We start from the raw sequence: 15,667 nt of genomic DNA, 5'->3' as shown, positions 1-15,667 counted from the left end.
AAACCCCCTAGGCTCACACTTAACCCTTTGATAGACCCTGGGTTAACTCCTTCCCTGCCAGTGTCATTATTACAGTAACAGTGCATATTTATAGCATTGATTACTGTAGTAATGTCACTGGTCCCCCCAAAAATGTCAAACAACCAAATTACCCAAATGCTCACTTTGATGGGGATGACAGGCGTGCCGCTCTCCTCAGGCCAGAAACTCCTGGGAGTGTGACTCCCGAAACACGTCAGCGGTCCAAATACAGGGACATGTTCATTTCCACATGTGGTGGATTCTCTATATGCGATTCTTGTTCATGTCTGGGAGTATGTCTTTGGCATTTTAATAAACTTTTTTTAAAGGTGTCTACGGGTAATGCACTAGGTCAGGGGTATTGAATTAAAATTTACAAAGGTCCAGTCAGTAAAATATTTTTCCAGCAGAGGTCCAAATCACATGTTTATGTGATAACCGCCCTGTATCCTCGCAACCAATCACCTGCTTGTTAATTTGTGTGGCCCCCGCCCTCTGTCTATAGCTGTTATGCCTCCAGCTGTTGGCTCTGTGAGACTGGCAGTGGTGATGGCAGTGGGCAGAACGACTCTAAAGGGTGGGGCCGCAGGGGTTCGGATGAGACATTAACTGGGTCCGGATCCGGACCGCGGTCTGCCATTTAGTGATGCCTGCACTAGGTGTTTGCGCCTCCTTTTTTCTTTCATGTCAAAAATGTCAGTTAGGGGTCTGATCTGTTCGCCACAACGCCGCAGTCCCACAAAAAATTGCTGACTGCCGCCATTACTAGTAAAAAAATATATATATAAAATTACATAAATCTTTCCTCTAGTTTTTGCGCATACCAAACAAAATACGCTTATTGGGATTTTTTTTTACCAAAAATATGTAGCAGAATACCAATTGACCTAAAATTATCAAAAAATTCGATTTTTAAGTTTTTTTTTCTTGTGGAATGTTATATAGCAGAAAGTGAAAAAAAAATGTTTTTTTCAGAATTGTTGCTGTTTTTGTTTATAGCGCAAAAAATAAAAATCACACAGGTGATCAAATACCACCAAAAGAAAGCTCTAATTGTGGGGGGGGGGGAAAAAAGGACATCAATTTTATTTGGGTACAGCGTTGCACGACCGCTCAATTGTCTGTTAAAATAACGCAGTGCCGAAATGCAAAAAAATGGTCGGGTCATTAGGAGGGAAAATCTTCCGGTCCTGAAGTGGTTAAGATTCTTTGTCTTTTGACTTTGTGTTTTATTAGTTGTTTTGTAGTGCTGCCACGTGCCAGCAAGCATTTCCTGTGCTGATGTGACTTTACAGCTAATGTTGGTATGTGGTTTGACCAGCAGTTACACAGAATATGATTTTCACATGTGAAGTGCTGTTTAGTGTTGCACTCATGCAGGGTGTATTCCCTAGACACCTCTGGGCACTATAGAGTAGAGTAGAGTAGAACTATGCACTTCAATAGCATCCACATGCTGCATTTGCTGTTTTCTGCTCAGCATTCCATGGGGAACCACGTGACCTGCACACAGTTTAGCCACAAGGTTCTCTGTTCAGTTCTAACATAGGACATGATCTTTATGTAGTTTGCTTGTGTCTCTGCCAGATTCTTTTTCCACAAACACAACAGTGCCATGTGTAACTGGTCCTACCACTATAGAAACAAAGAAAAAAGACAGCAATGTTTTGCTGCATGAAAATAAGAATTGTCAAAGGAATGCTTAGAAGTTTTGTATTTATTTTATTTTTATATTACTGTCAGGACTACATTTTTATTGTAGTCAGAGAATTATGACTTTTTTGCATAATAACCACTTCCAGTCCAGGACAATTCTGGCATTCCTCTCCTACATGGAAAAAACATCATTTTTTTGGTAGAAAAATTATATATATATTTTTTAAAGCAGAAGCCCTAGAGAATAAAATGGTGAACATTGCATATTTTGCACATCGGTTTTTCAAAAGCAACTTTTTGGACAAAATACACTTAATGAATTTGAATGCATAAAAAAAAAAAAACACAATATAATACCCAATTAATAAAATGTAAAAGATTATGATACGCCAAGTAAAAAGATACCAAACATGTCATGCTTTAAAATTGCATCTGCCCGCGGACGGCGCCAATTTACGGTACCTAAAATTCTCCATAGGCAACGCTTTAAAAGCTGTTTTAAGTTACCAGTTTAGAGTGACAGATAAGGTCTGGTGCTAAAATTATTGCTCTCACGCTGACATTCGCAGCGATACCTCACTTGTGTGGTGTGATCGCCGTTTACATATGCGTGCAAGACCTATGAGCGTGTTCGCATGAGCACGGAGGGAATGGGGGCACAATAACATTTTTTTGTTATTTCCAATTTTTTTGTTATTGCTGTAACTTTTATTTTTTTTTTTAATCAACTTTGTTGCTGTTACAAGGAATGACAAAACATCTCTTGTAATAGCATGGGCCGTGACAGGTTCTCTTTATGGAGAGATCTGGGGTCTGTTAGACCCTAGATCTCCCCTCTGGCCTCCAATGCAGCTGATTCGGACACAGATCAATCTGATCGGCTGCTTTACTTGGCCGTTAACAGCCAGGTTAACAAGGAACCAAAACTGGATGTGACAAAATCCTCATTGCTTCTGGTTTCTGATGTCACACAGATGTTCCCCCCCACTGTGTGCTCAGTGCTGAATGCCACCAATTGCATCCTTACCGGGCTCCCTGATAGCATAGGAGAGCCTGGTAAAGGTGGCAGTGGAATGGGGTTGGGACTGCCTTCCGCCGCCCGAAAAGTAATCCAGTAGATTTTTTTAGGATAACTTTTACTTTGTTGGGGATTGCCGGTCCTTAAAAGCAATATCTCGATCATTGCTGCAGCTGCACTGATGACTGTGATATCACCCAAGGACCTTTATAAACGTACAGCGGACAGGAAGTGGTTAAGGATCCATGCAGGCCATGAAGTCACTATGACCAGCCTGGGTTCACACAGGAGCAGTGAGGGAACTGCCATGCGATTCGGACAGGAATCGCACCACATACCTGTTCAAATCACAGTGCAATTTGAGCCCATTCATTTTGTATGGGCTGAAATCGCACTGCAAAGGTAAACCAACAAATAAAATTGGGCCCCCAGGTGCTTTTTGCCATAATGTGCTGTTATCACCTTCATATCATAATATGGCACAGTTACCTAGTGAAGCCAACTCCCACTTCATCAGCATTTCATCTTCTCCAGGGTTTGGAGTTTTTAGCCTCTTGCTGGGCTGGGCCGGGCCTGGATGATGTACCTTACATGTAGAGACTGTACACTGAGCTGTGCATATACTGCTCACTGTACAGTAAAATGTCCTGACAGGTAGGTAGAAGCATCTATGGCAGAAGAAATTTAAGCCCTGCACACACAGGCCGAATGTCGGGCGACATCGGCCGGTTCAATAAAACTCGTCTGACATTCGGCCTTCGCGTATGATAGCTGGTCTGAATGAAGCGGGCTGAGCATGCTGGAAAACCAGCAATCGACCAGCTCCTGATAAGTGCTCTGTCAGAGGGTGCCTCCTGTCAGAACACAGCAGCTCAGCGGGGGAGATCGCTGTACTAATGTCAGATCGTTAGTACAGCGGCTTCAACCGGAGCTGTCATTTTTTTTTTTTGGGTTAAACAAAAAAAAAATGTTAGTGTGTGCATGTCAGAGCACAAACCAAGCCATGAAGTCCAAGGAATTGTCTGTAGACCTCTGAGACAGGATTGTATCGAGGCACAGATCTGGGGAAGCGTACAGAAACATTTCTGCAGCATTGAAAGTCCCAATGAGCACAGTGGCCTCCATCATCCGTAAGTGGAAAACCACCAGGACTCTTCCTAGAGCAGGCCACCAAGCCAAACTGAGCAATCGGGGAATAAGAGCCTTAGTCAGGGAGGTGACCAAGAACCCGATGGTCACTCTGACAGAACTGGAAAGGGGAGAACATTCCTGCAGAACAACCATCTCTGCAGCACTCCACCAATCAGGCTTGTATGGTACAGTGACCAGACTGAAGCCACTCCTCGGTAAAAGGCAAATGACCGCCCACCTGAAATTTGCCAAAAGGCACCTGAAGGACTCTCAGACAATGATAAACAAAATTCCCTGGTCTGATGAAATCTGTAAAAAAGATCTCGTGAACCGAACAGTTTGTTGTTTACCGGGCGCCCGAGTTCGGCACATCGCAGATCTGGCAGACAGATTGTTGGGCGGGGCTGGGGATGACCCAGCGGTCATGGTGCATGTGGGCACTAATGACAAAGTTAAAGGTAGGTGGAGGATCCTTAAGAACGATTTCAGGGACTTAGGTAATAGATTGAGGAAAAGGACCTCCAAGGTGGTTTTCTCTGAAATACTGCCGGTACCTCGAGCCACACAGGAGAGGCAGAAGGAGCTTAGGGAAGTTAACAAGTGGCTGAGGAATTGGTGTAGGAAGGAGGGGTTTGGGTTCCTGGAGAACTGGGCTGACTTCTCAGTCGGCTACCGGCTCTTTAGTAAGGATGGGCTGCACCTTAATGGGGACGGTACAGCTCTTTTGGGGAGAAAGATGGCCACCGAGTTGGAGGGGCTTTTAAACTAGGAGACGGGGGGGAGGGCTCAGAAGTAGAATCAGTCAGGAGGGAGCAGAGGACTGAAGGCAGTTGTAGGGTCAACAGCGACAGTAGGTCAACAACATCAATTGGCGGGTCTGTGCGGGAGAACAGCAGACCAAACAGAAATAAACAAAACCGCCAATCACGTTTAACTTCCGTAAAACTAAGAGGGGTATATGCTAATGCCAGGAGCCTAGCTAATAAGATGGATGAGTTGGAAATGTTAGTACATGAGGAAGACATAGACCTTGTGGGAATAGCGGAGACTTGGTTCGACCCCTCACATGACTGGCTGGCCAATATCCAAGGGTATTCGGTGTACCGGAAGGACAGGGTTGGTAAAAGAGGGGGAGGGGTATGTCTCTATGTCAAGAACAATATAAAGGTGCTAGAAAGGAGTGACATTACGGATGGGATGAGCATGGATTTAGAATCTGTGTGGGTTGAACTCGATAGGGAAGAAGATAAGGGAAAAGTAGTTGTGGGGGTTTGCTATAGGCCACCTAACCAAGGGGAGGAGGTAGAGCTGGAATTTTTAGCACTAATAGGTAAAGCGGCAAAACTAGGATCAGTCATCATATTGGGGGACTTCAATTATCCCGACATTGACTGGGAAGAGGGGACTGCACACTCGCATAAGGCCCGGCTATTCACGGAAACCTTACAGGATAACTACATGTCGCAGTTGGTGGATTCCCCTACTAGAGAGAATGCTATCCTGGATCTATTGATCACTAATGACCCAGACATAATCTCGGAGGTAGGAGTCCAGGACAACCTGGGCTCTAGCGATCACAGGATGATCACATTTAGTATAAATAACAATATAAAAAGGCAAGTGGGGAACATAAGAACCCTAAACTTCAGAAGGGCAGACTTTCCAAAATTGTACTCATTGATGGAAAGGGTAAACTGGGACCAAACCCTGGGATCACTGACCACAGAGGAAAAATGGGAATGCTTTAGAACAATATTAAGCAAAGGCATCTTGCAGTGCATTCCTATGGGGAATAAATTTAGAAGAGACAAAGCCAAACCTGGCTGGCTAAACCGTAGCGTTAAAAAACTTATTAGGGGAAAAAAATTGGCCTTCAAGAAATATAAATCAGAGGGCACAGTATCGGCCTTCCAGCAATACAAGGAGGAAAATAAGAAGTGTAAACACGAAATCAAGATGGCTAAAATCAACTTTGAGAGACAAATAGCGGAGGATAGTAAAAAAAACCCAAAGAAATTCTTTAAATATATCAACAGCAAAAAAACTAGGGCAGTGCATATTGCACACATAATTAACGATGATGGGAGGATGGTTACAGAGGACACTGAAAAAGCAACCGTGCTGAATTCTTTTTTCTCGTCAGTTTTTACGCAGGAAAAGGAAGGGTACACTGACCATGACTGTATGGTTAGTAGTAATACACAGGACTTGCCACTATGGCTAACAGAGGGGGAAATCAGGGAAAGACTGGATAAACTTAACACAAACAAATCACCAGGCCCGGATGGCGTACATCCGAGAGTGCTCAAGGAACTCAGTATGGTTATATCTAGACCACTGTTCCTGATCTTTGCTGACAGTATTAGGACAGGAGATGTACCAGGGGATTGGAGGAAGGCTAACGTGATTCCGATATTCAAAAAGGGCCAGAGACATATCCCGGGAAATTATAGGCCTGTCAGTCTGACATCAATAATATGTAAACTTTTGGAGGGGATGATAAGGGACTATATCGTAGAGTATGCTAAAGACAACAACATCATCAGTAGTAACCAGCACGGGTTTACAAATGGGCGTTCTTGTCAAACCAATCTCTTAGCATTCTACGAGGAAGTGAGCTGTGAGCTAGATAGGGGGAGACCAGTGGATGTGGTGTACTTGGATTTCGCTAAGGCGTTTGATACAGTTCCCCACAAGCGCTTAATTTATAAAATAAGGTCTGCAGGTATCGACAGCAGGGTTTGCTCTTGGATACGGAATTGGCTAAAAGGCCGTGTCCAAAGGGTAGTAATAAACAGCGCATACTCAGACTGGTCTGAGGTAGTAAGCGGGGTGCCCCAGGGCTCAGTCCTGGGACCAACCTTGTTCAATTTATTCATAAACAGCATTGAGGAAGGGATCAGTAGTTCGTTATCAGTTTTTGCAGATGACACAAAATTGGCCAGGGCAATAACTGCACAGCATGAAGCAGATATCCTACAGAATGACCTGGACAAAATTACGGAGTGGGCAACGACATGGCAAATGAGGTTTAATGTGGAGAAGTGTAAGGTTTTGCACTTGGGGACCAAAAACATAAAAACACAATACACGTTAGGAGGGGAACCCTTGGGGGAATCAAAAATGGAGAAAGATTTGGGAGTCTTAGTTGATGATAGATTAGGCAACAGCATGCAATGCCAAGCGGCAGCTTCCAAAGCCAACAGAATATTAGCATGCATAAAGAAAGGGATGTATTCCAGAGATAAGATTATAATCCTTCCACTTTATAAAACTCTGGTCCGACCGCATCTGGAGTATTCTGTCCAGTTCTGGTCGCCAGTCCTCAGGAGGGATGTGTTGGAGCTGGAGAAAGTCCAGAGAAGGGCAACTAAACTGATTAGGGGGTTGGAGGACCTTACCTATGAAGAGCGGCTGCAATCGCTCGATTTATTTTCCCTGGAGAAAAGACGTCTGAGAGGGGACATGATAGCAATTTATAAATATCTTAATGGGGATCTCAGCTTAGAAGAAAAGCTGTTCATTCGAAGGAATTACATGAGGACTCGAGGACATACAATGCGATTAGAGGAGAAGCGTTTTAACCTCAGGCAACGTGGGGGGTTCTTTACTGTTAGGGCTACAAGATTGTGGAATTGTCTACCACAAGAGGTGGTTTCTGCGGGTAGTATGGTGACTTTCAAAAGACTCTTAGACTTACATCTCAAGGATCAGGAGATTGAGGGCTATGTTAGATGATTACAGTCACACACACCTACACAGGTTGAACTGGATGGACTATTGTCTTTATTCAACCTCGCCTACTATGTAACTATGTAACTATGAAACAAAAGATTGAACAATTTGGCCTGAACAGCAAGCTCCATGTCTGGAGGAAACCAGGCAACACTCATCACCTGGCCAATACCATCCCTACAGTGAAGCATGGCGGTGGTAGCATCATGCTGTGGGGATGTTTTTTAGTGGCAGGAACTGGGAGACTAGTCAGGATCGAGGGAAAGATAAATGCTGCAATTTACAGAGACATCTTTGATGAAAACCTGCTCCAGAGCGCTCTGGGCCTCAGACTGGGGCAAAGGTTCATCTTACAACTATGCACACAGCCAAGATAACAAAGAAGTAGCTACACTCCGAGACAACTCTGTGAATGTCCTTGAGTGGCCCAGTCAGAGCCCAGATTTGAATCCGATTGAACATCTCTGGATAGATCATAAATTGGCTGTGCACTAACGTTTCCCATCCAACCTGATGGAGCCTGAGAGGTCCTGCAAAGAAGAATGGGAGAAACTGCCCAAAAGTAGATGTGCCAAGCTTGTAGCATCATACTTAAAAATACCCGAGGCTGTAATTGGTGCCAAAGGTGCTTCAACGATGTATTGAGCAATGGCTGTGAATACTTACTGTATGTACATGGGATTTTTTTGATTTTAATAAATTTGCAAAGATTTCAAACCAACTTCTTTCACGCTGTCATTATGGGGTATTGTTTGTAGAATTTTGAGGAAAATATTGAATTTAATCCATTTTGGAATAAGGCTGTAACATAACAAAATATGGAAAAAGTTAAGCACTGTGAATACTTTCCGGATGCACTGTACATGCAACTTTAGATTTACCATAACTATGTATTCTCAAATTATAGAAAATGTCCAATCCAATTGTATCCCGGCCGGCAGGCCCCCCAGCACTGCAACATTGTTGATATAATATATTGTACAATCAGATTCTTTCATAAAAAAAGCCTGCCTGTTGGAACTTTATAATAAACAGACTTCAGCTGTTCATTCTTTCATTCTTGTGTCATGGTCTGTGATGTCAAGAGTGTGGCAAGTGCGTCCTTTTCTGAAATATTTTGTGTTGATCGGTGTTCCTCTTTTTCACATTAGAAGGTTGGGAAGTAATGTCATCGGTACACCAAAACTGCTCACTTTGCTATTGATGGTTTCAGGGCGCTGCTATCTCCTTGCTCCTTCAGGAATTGCCTTTCATTATACCAGGAACAATTGAGTACTGTCCGTGATACTTTTTTTATTTGCACTAACATACAATTTTTCACGACAAGCTTTCGGGGTATGTCCCCTTCATCAAGGTCCATAGCCGAAAGCTTGTCCTAAAAAAATGTATATAAATATATGTAGCACTGCCCCCTTGAGAGCTGCTGGATTTCCACACTTGAAGGTTCCCCTGGGTTACCCGTAGCAACTGCATGCAGAATCTTAACACTTTACTTCCTTGGCTCAGTCAATGAACAGTCTAGGGGTTGTTTTTGTTGTTTTATTTGATATTGGGATGGGAGAGTGGGATACTCCAACACTTGAACTAATCACAATGCTGAGGACTTCTGTCTGAGAATGCGGCCACTAGATGAATCTGAAGTGATGTTCCTTAGGCCCCCCCTTCCTGGTCAGGCCCTTATGCCTCATACACACGTTCAGATAATCGTACGACGTATCGTTCGAGTAAAGTAGCATGCTACAAAATGTTGAATTCAACCTGTATACTAACCATGTGATTTCTGTCGTACGATTGTGTGAAAGCAACCTGAATGCGTAGCTACGTCTTAGGTAAAATTAGGTAAAAAATATAAAAACCAGGCTTGATCATTATAGCTGGATTTTACTATTACTGACCGAGCGTTCGGGAAAACATTGGGAATAGGCTGCAATATTATTGTCGGGTCGTAACACCATTGTTTACATTCTCCAATCCCCTTCCGCGTTATTTTGGTGTTTCCGATCATGCGCGGTCTTTGTCGAACGATCTTTAGCGGACGCATAGTGTACTGATTACACGATTGTCATTCGCTAGGCTATCATACGACAGGAGTTTTGTCCTGTTTGTCCCTTCGGATTTTGTTGGACGAACTGTTGTGATCGGCTGTCGAAAGCTGTGTACTAACGATCAGATTATCGTGCAACCAGGTCGAAAGCGAGTTTTTTCGTATGATTATCTTAACGTGTGTACGAGGCATTAGGCACGATCCGCTGTACTCACAATACTGCTTTCCAGATTCTCCAGTGCCTCAACTCCTCAAGTCAGCTCTCCTGGACCTCTGGGTTCAACTCCACACCTCTGGCTTACCAGGCTGACTGCCTGTGACCAAGTGCTGCAGAGGAGGAGGCAGCCGCCACCCTCCTTCCGGGACTCTGCTTACCAGCCAAAGACCTTGAGCACACACGCCCCTGGCTTTTTATACTACACCCCACAATGCACCGAGACAGCAGTCTGTGCCAAATGCCAATCCCTTGGGCTGTATCAAAGCCTGTGTCCTCATTGGCCAGGTTTCCTCCACTGTCCAATGTGCCTCCCCATTGGGCACAGTGGGGGACACTCCCTCAGACCATATGAATCACACACTGGGCACATTATGCAGACCTAACTCACAGATCCTGCTCTCTGTTAAAGTGGTTGTAAACCCTCTCTTGTACCTATAGGTAAGCCTTTATTAAGGCTGACCTATAGGTACTGTAGGGGATATTTACTTTTAATGCAGCAGATGATGTCATCGGAGCATGCACTCTGAAGGAACTGCCACCCGTGTGCTGTTCCTTCGGAGCCCTGTGCTGTGAACTGCGGCTCCCGCACGCATGCGTGTGAGTGATGTAATCGCGGCTCCAGCCAATCGGATGGCCGAAGGACGCGAACCAGGAAGCAGGATGACCGAACATGTTGGCAGTCCTGTCGCTGAGCAGGCGGCACTGCGGGGGCTTTGTTGTAAAGTATTTCATAATGAGCTAGTATATTATGCCTTTGCCTTAAGGCTCTTTCACACGGTCCGCCTCCGTAGGCGGATCCGTGCTGCTCAGCGGGGATCGATCCCCGCTGAGCCGGCGGATGACAGCTCCGTCTCCGCTTGCAGTGCAGAGAGGGAGGTGTCACAGCTCCCGCTGCTCTCTATGGGGGATCGCATGAGAGCGGACCGCCTGTCCGCTCTCATCCGATCCCTGAACAGATGGAAAAATAGGGTTTCCATCTGTCCAGATTTCACAGACAGGATCGGATACGGATGGCAGCGCTGACATCCGCTGCCCCATAGAGCTGCATGGAGGATCCGATCAGATCCGCCTAAAAAACTGACAGGCGGATCTGATCGGATCGCTGTGTGAAAGAGCCCTTACAGGGGTTTTTTTTTTCATTTTTTTAGGAAGTGTTTGCTTCCTCTTTAAGCAGAGAGAATATAGAATTGACCTACTGCTCTTCTGAGCCAAAAACTATACTCACTCTCTAGCTTCTACATATAATATAGGTGCATATATTTATTTCCTTTGATCTTTTGTATACATTCAAAGATTGTGTCGGCTGTTTCTTTGATATTTAACTAGTTGAAGCCTAGAGCAGTATACTTATACATACATATATATATATATATATATATATATATATACATATATATATATATATATATATATATATATATATATATATATATATATATATAGTTCCTAAAAAATTGTATATTAGTGCAAATAAAAAAAGGTATCGCGGACAGTACTCAATTGTCTCTGTCACAAGTACAGTAATACGGCTACGATCACCCTAAGCGTTATAGCAGGAAAATAGAGGTCTGCTGCCAGTCACAGATCTTCATGGCTCTGGTTGTGGTTGTCAAACCGAAGCTCCAGATGATCTGACAATGTTCTTTTCCCTGAAGTAAATGGTGCATGAAACATGAAAAGGAGCTCAGCAGTGGATATTGAGTCAGTGTGTAATAGGGAGGGAGTCACACATCATTCATTAGTTTACAAGCTATAAAGTGTGCTACAGGCAGTGTCTCTGCTCTCAGTGCTTTTAGAGTTCAGCTCCTGTAATATGAAGCTACCATTCACTGGAGAGAGATCTGGTTGCAGAGAGAGGGTGTGTCTGAGCTGAAAACACAGAAAATAGTTTGAGGGCAAACACGCTGAGCTATGCATAATTGTGACGCATGACATGCTTGTACTCAATACAAAACAAATCTATTGCTTCATGAAGGAAGGTTGTATTCCCCTTGCTCTTGTTTGATCACATGGCTCTTGCCTGCAGATTTGCTTTCACAAGTAATCGCTCAGTACTTTGCTGCATTTCTATTGCCACAGAACAAAAGCAATATTCTTACTTGCCTCCCATGTTCTTTGTAAATAAATGCTAAAAAACTAAATAACCAGCTCATTAAAACCCCATGGCTGTCAGAATTGATGTCTTGTAAAGAGACTTGAATCTAAGCTATTGGAAATTTAGAACAATGAGCTACTGGTTCAAGCGCTGAACTTTCTGAGCTCACTGCAGCCACATCCCAGTGGTTACATAGCACACATATGCATGTGTAGATAAGCAAAGGAAACTGCTTGTTGTATTTGGCTACATTAGGGTTTTTTTTAAGGAGGGCCTTCCCTATTTTAAAAAAATGCATTTCAAAGCACAGAAAATTTAGCAATGTGCTTGGGAACTAGAACATCTGACTACTGCAGGAGATTCTCCAGGACAGCCCTGCCTCCTGCAAATCATAGCTCTCCCCTCTTCTGGGAATGTCTAATTACTGCCTGCCCTGCCCCTCACTTCTCTACTTTAAATTCTATGTAGCAGCCAGGGGAGGAGTGAAGGGGAATACAATAGAGCAGTGGTCGCCAACCAGTGGCCCATGGACCACTGATGGTCCACGAGAAAATGGTGGTGGTCCCGAGGGCTTCTACTGAAAAATCAACATTGTGGTGGATGTATACCACGCAATGTTGTTTCCAGTGTTGATCTCAATGTGCGCTGATAGTCAATACGGATACCTGATACCTCCTCTGTAGTTCTGGCTCCTGTGAACTTTTGGCACTTTTCCACTGCAAGTACCGGCTCGGCTCTACTCGGCCCTGCTTGCTTTTCCACTGCTGGTACCGCATGGTACGCTGTTGGAACGGTTCGGTACGGTTTGCTTTTCCACTGTTTATAGTACTGATAAGTAGTGGGCAGGATTACTCTGTGGTTGCACCGCCTCTACTGCCGCATAAACAATGACAGTGATGATTATTGACCAATCACTGCCTTGTAGTGAGGACCAATCAGGCTGCATGGGAGGGGTTGTGGAATTTAGTACCGGTACGGTACGCTTGGAACCACAATCGAGTAGGTACTGTTTTTCAGAGCCATTCGGTTCCATGCAGTGGAAAACCCCTGCCGTACCGTACTGAACCGTTCCTACACTATACCATGCGGTACCAGCAGTGGAAAAGCAAAAAAGCGAGCCGTACCGTTCGGTTCCATGCAGTGGAAAAGCGCCATTAGAGGGAGGTGCTGGGAGCAGTGCAGAGCCCGGGAGGTGAACAAGGAGAGGACTTCCAATGGCAACCCTGATCAGACTGTGGGAGAGAGCATAGAGCTCAAGGCTGGATAAGGAGGGGAGATCCAATGATGAGTCTGTATAAGACAGCAGTGCGATACAGAGGGCGGGAGCGGCACAGAGAGCCAGAGCATTTTGTGTATAACGCATGTAAAATTCATAAAGAGAAAGTGGCCGCACACCAAAAGTAGAAAAGGGTTTATTGTACAAAAATGGATGCAAGGTACAACAGAATGGAAGTGGTAGAGGCGTTTCACACAACCAATGGCGTGCTTGTTGGTGTGCGGCCACATTCTCTTCATGTTCCTGTTTCCGGTAGCGATCCAAGGTCCAGCACCCACGACTGATTGTGGATATAGATCCATCTGAGCGATGTACATCTTCCTTCATGTAAAATTCATGTTAGTGCTCTGCAAGATTCAAAATTGTGAGTTTAGTGATCCATGAGGTCTGAAAGGTTGGCAACCACTGTAATAGAGCTGCATTTTTCAACCAGGGGGTCTTTAGGGGTGCCTTGGCAAAATGGCTAAAAATGTGTAGATTGTATACAAGCCAGTGGGTGGATCAAGCCTGCCTTTTAGGTACACAAAGCCACAGGTTTTTATTGCGTACTCTTACAACCTTTTAGTTGCCATTCTCCTAACAACCAATGATGTCGGTGGATAAGGAGGACATTGGGCACCTGCTTAACATCCTTGTATGCTCCTTGTCTGATCCTCTCCGTCAGCACTGGGGTCACATTAGCTGGGTGAGGGAAAGCAACAAAGTGAGAAGAGAAATACTAGTCAGTACCAGTGTGTGCAAAGGTGTATTTACATTCCAAGAATAAGTCACCTCTAACGTTGGGTCTTCTAGATGTGTGAATGTCGCTGTGGTATTTAAAACTTAGTTTCATTTTTTTACATTTAGAATGGAGTTCCTCAAGATTGTGTAGAATTGTAAAGGGTGCTTTCTGGTATCGTACGAGAAAAATTTTCGGGTTTGTCCAATCGGATAATCTGTCAAGATCAGCTCTCAAAAGCTGTGTGCTAATGATCAGATTATCATAGATCGCTTTGAAAATCTGTATTTTTCGTAAGATTTTCTCATCATGTGTACTAGGCTTAAGTGCTGCTTGAAGGACCTTTTGTCCATCAGATGAGGCAGAGGAAAATCCACCTGGTATTAGTATGAATACACGACCAGGTGGCAGCCTTACAAATGTGGGGAATAGTTGCCTGATGCCTAAAAGCAAAGAAACACTCACAGTTCTAGGAGTGTGCACCTTGACAGGAAAATATGGAACCTTATGGAGTTCATGGGGACCAAGCTGGCACAAACCATTTCCTTTACTAAAAAAATGCAGCCCCTACCAGGGCTGGATAAACTGTGTGTGTGTGTGTGTGTGTGTGTGTGTGTGTACTGAATGGAGACATCCGGTCTTGTTCCTAGACCAAAAATGAGGTGGGCTGAACGCTGGTCAGTCATTCACAAGAAGCTTTTTATTTTTATGAATGAATACAAGGCTTCCTCTGATTGGCTGAGACCGAGATAATGATGTAATTTGCCCATCTCTCCCCCTCAGCCAATCAAGGAAAGCCTTGGCTTGGGTTTCATACTTCAGCTACCGTATTTATCAGCGTGTAACACGCCAGTGCCCATGAATGCAGCCTCATCAGCAGTGTCCAGCAATGCAACCCCGCCAGCGCAGTCTCCAGCAATGCAGGCTCGCAAGCGCCATTGACACAATCCGAATCAGTTTTTAAAAAGGCCGGGAAACAGAGCCGAGAGCAGAAGGGGGTAGGTCAGGCCGAGGAGAAGGGAGAACGAGCGCTTGTTGTCATAGGAAGTCCCGCCTATGATAGACGTCACACGTCTCGGGCGAGGAAGCGGAACTTCCTATGACAGCTCGTCCTTCCTTCTCCTCGGCCGGGCCTGCCCCCTTCTGCTTTTGGCGCTGCTTCCTGCCCTTTTTTTTTTTTTTTTTTTTAAATATCAGCGTATAACATGCTTGCTGCTTTTTCCTCCATTTTTAGGAGGAAAAAGTGCGTGTTATACGCCAATACGGTAACTACAAGTTTTACAAAAGGTCTGTGAAGCTCCACAAGTAGGGTCCAGTGCCCCAAAAATCCCATTCAGGCAAGCCCTCCCTGCAACCTTAAAATGGTTGTAAAGGTACAATGTTTTTATGCATGAAGGTAAAATCCTTCTGTGTGCACCAGCCTATACTTTACCTGAGCCCCATCTCGATCCAGCAATGTCCACGAGAGCCTTGCCTCTGAGGACTCACACTGCTGTCAGTTACAGCCAGTGAGACAATCAGGAGATGGAGAGTTGCTGAGCCACAGTTCCATGTGTGAATGATTACGCACAGGAGTAAGAAACGTGTTTGCTGACTTTTCAAGGGCTGTATGTGCATGTCTTGTCTCTGCTTTAAATGGACTTTCAAAAAAGCCAGGGATTTTTATGCTGGAAATTCCCACCATCTCTTTTTTCTTTGTGCAACATGGGACTGCTCCCTTCTTTGGAGCTTGACTCCCGAAATGCATTAGTGGTCC

This window comes from Pelophylax lessonae, assembly GCF_965119305.1.
Source record: "Pelophylax lessonae genome assembly, chromosome: 13".
Lineage (NCBI taxonomy): Eukaryota > Metazoa > Chordata > Amphibia > Anura > Ranidae > Pelophylax > Pelophylax lessonae.
Note: the sequence above shows the minus strand (reverse complement) of the source record.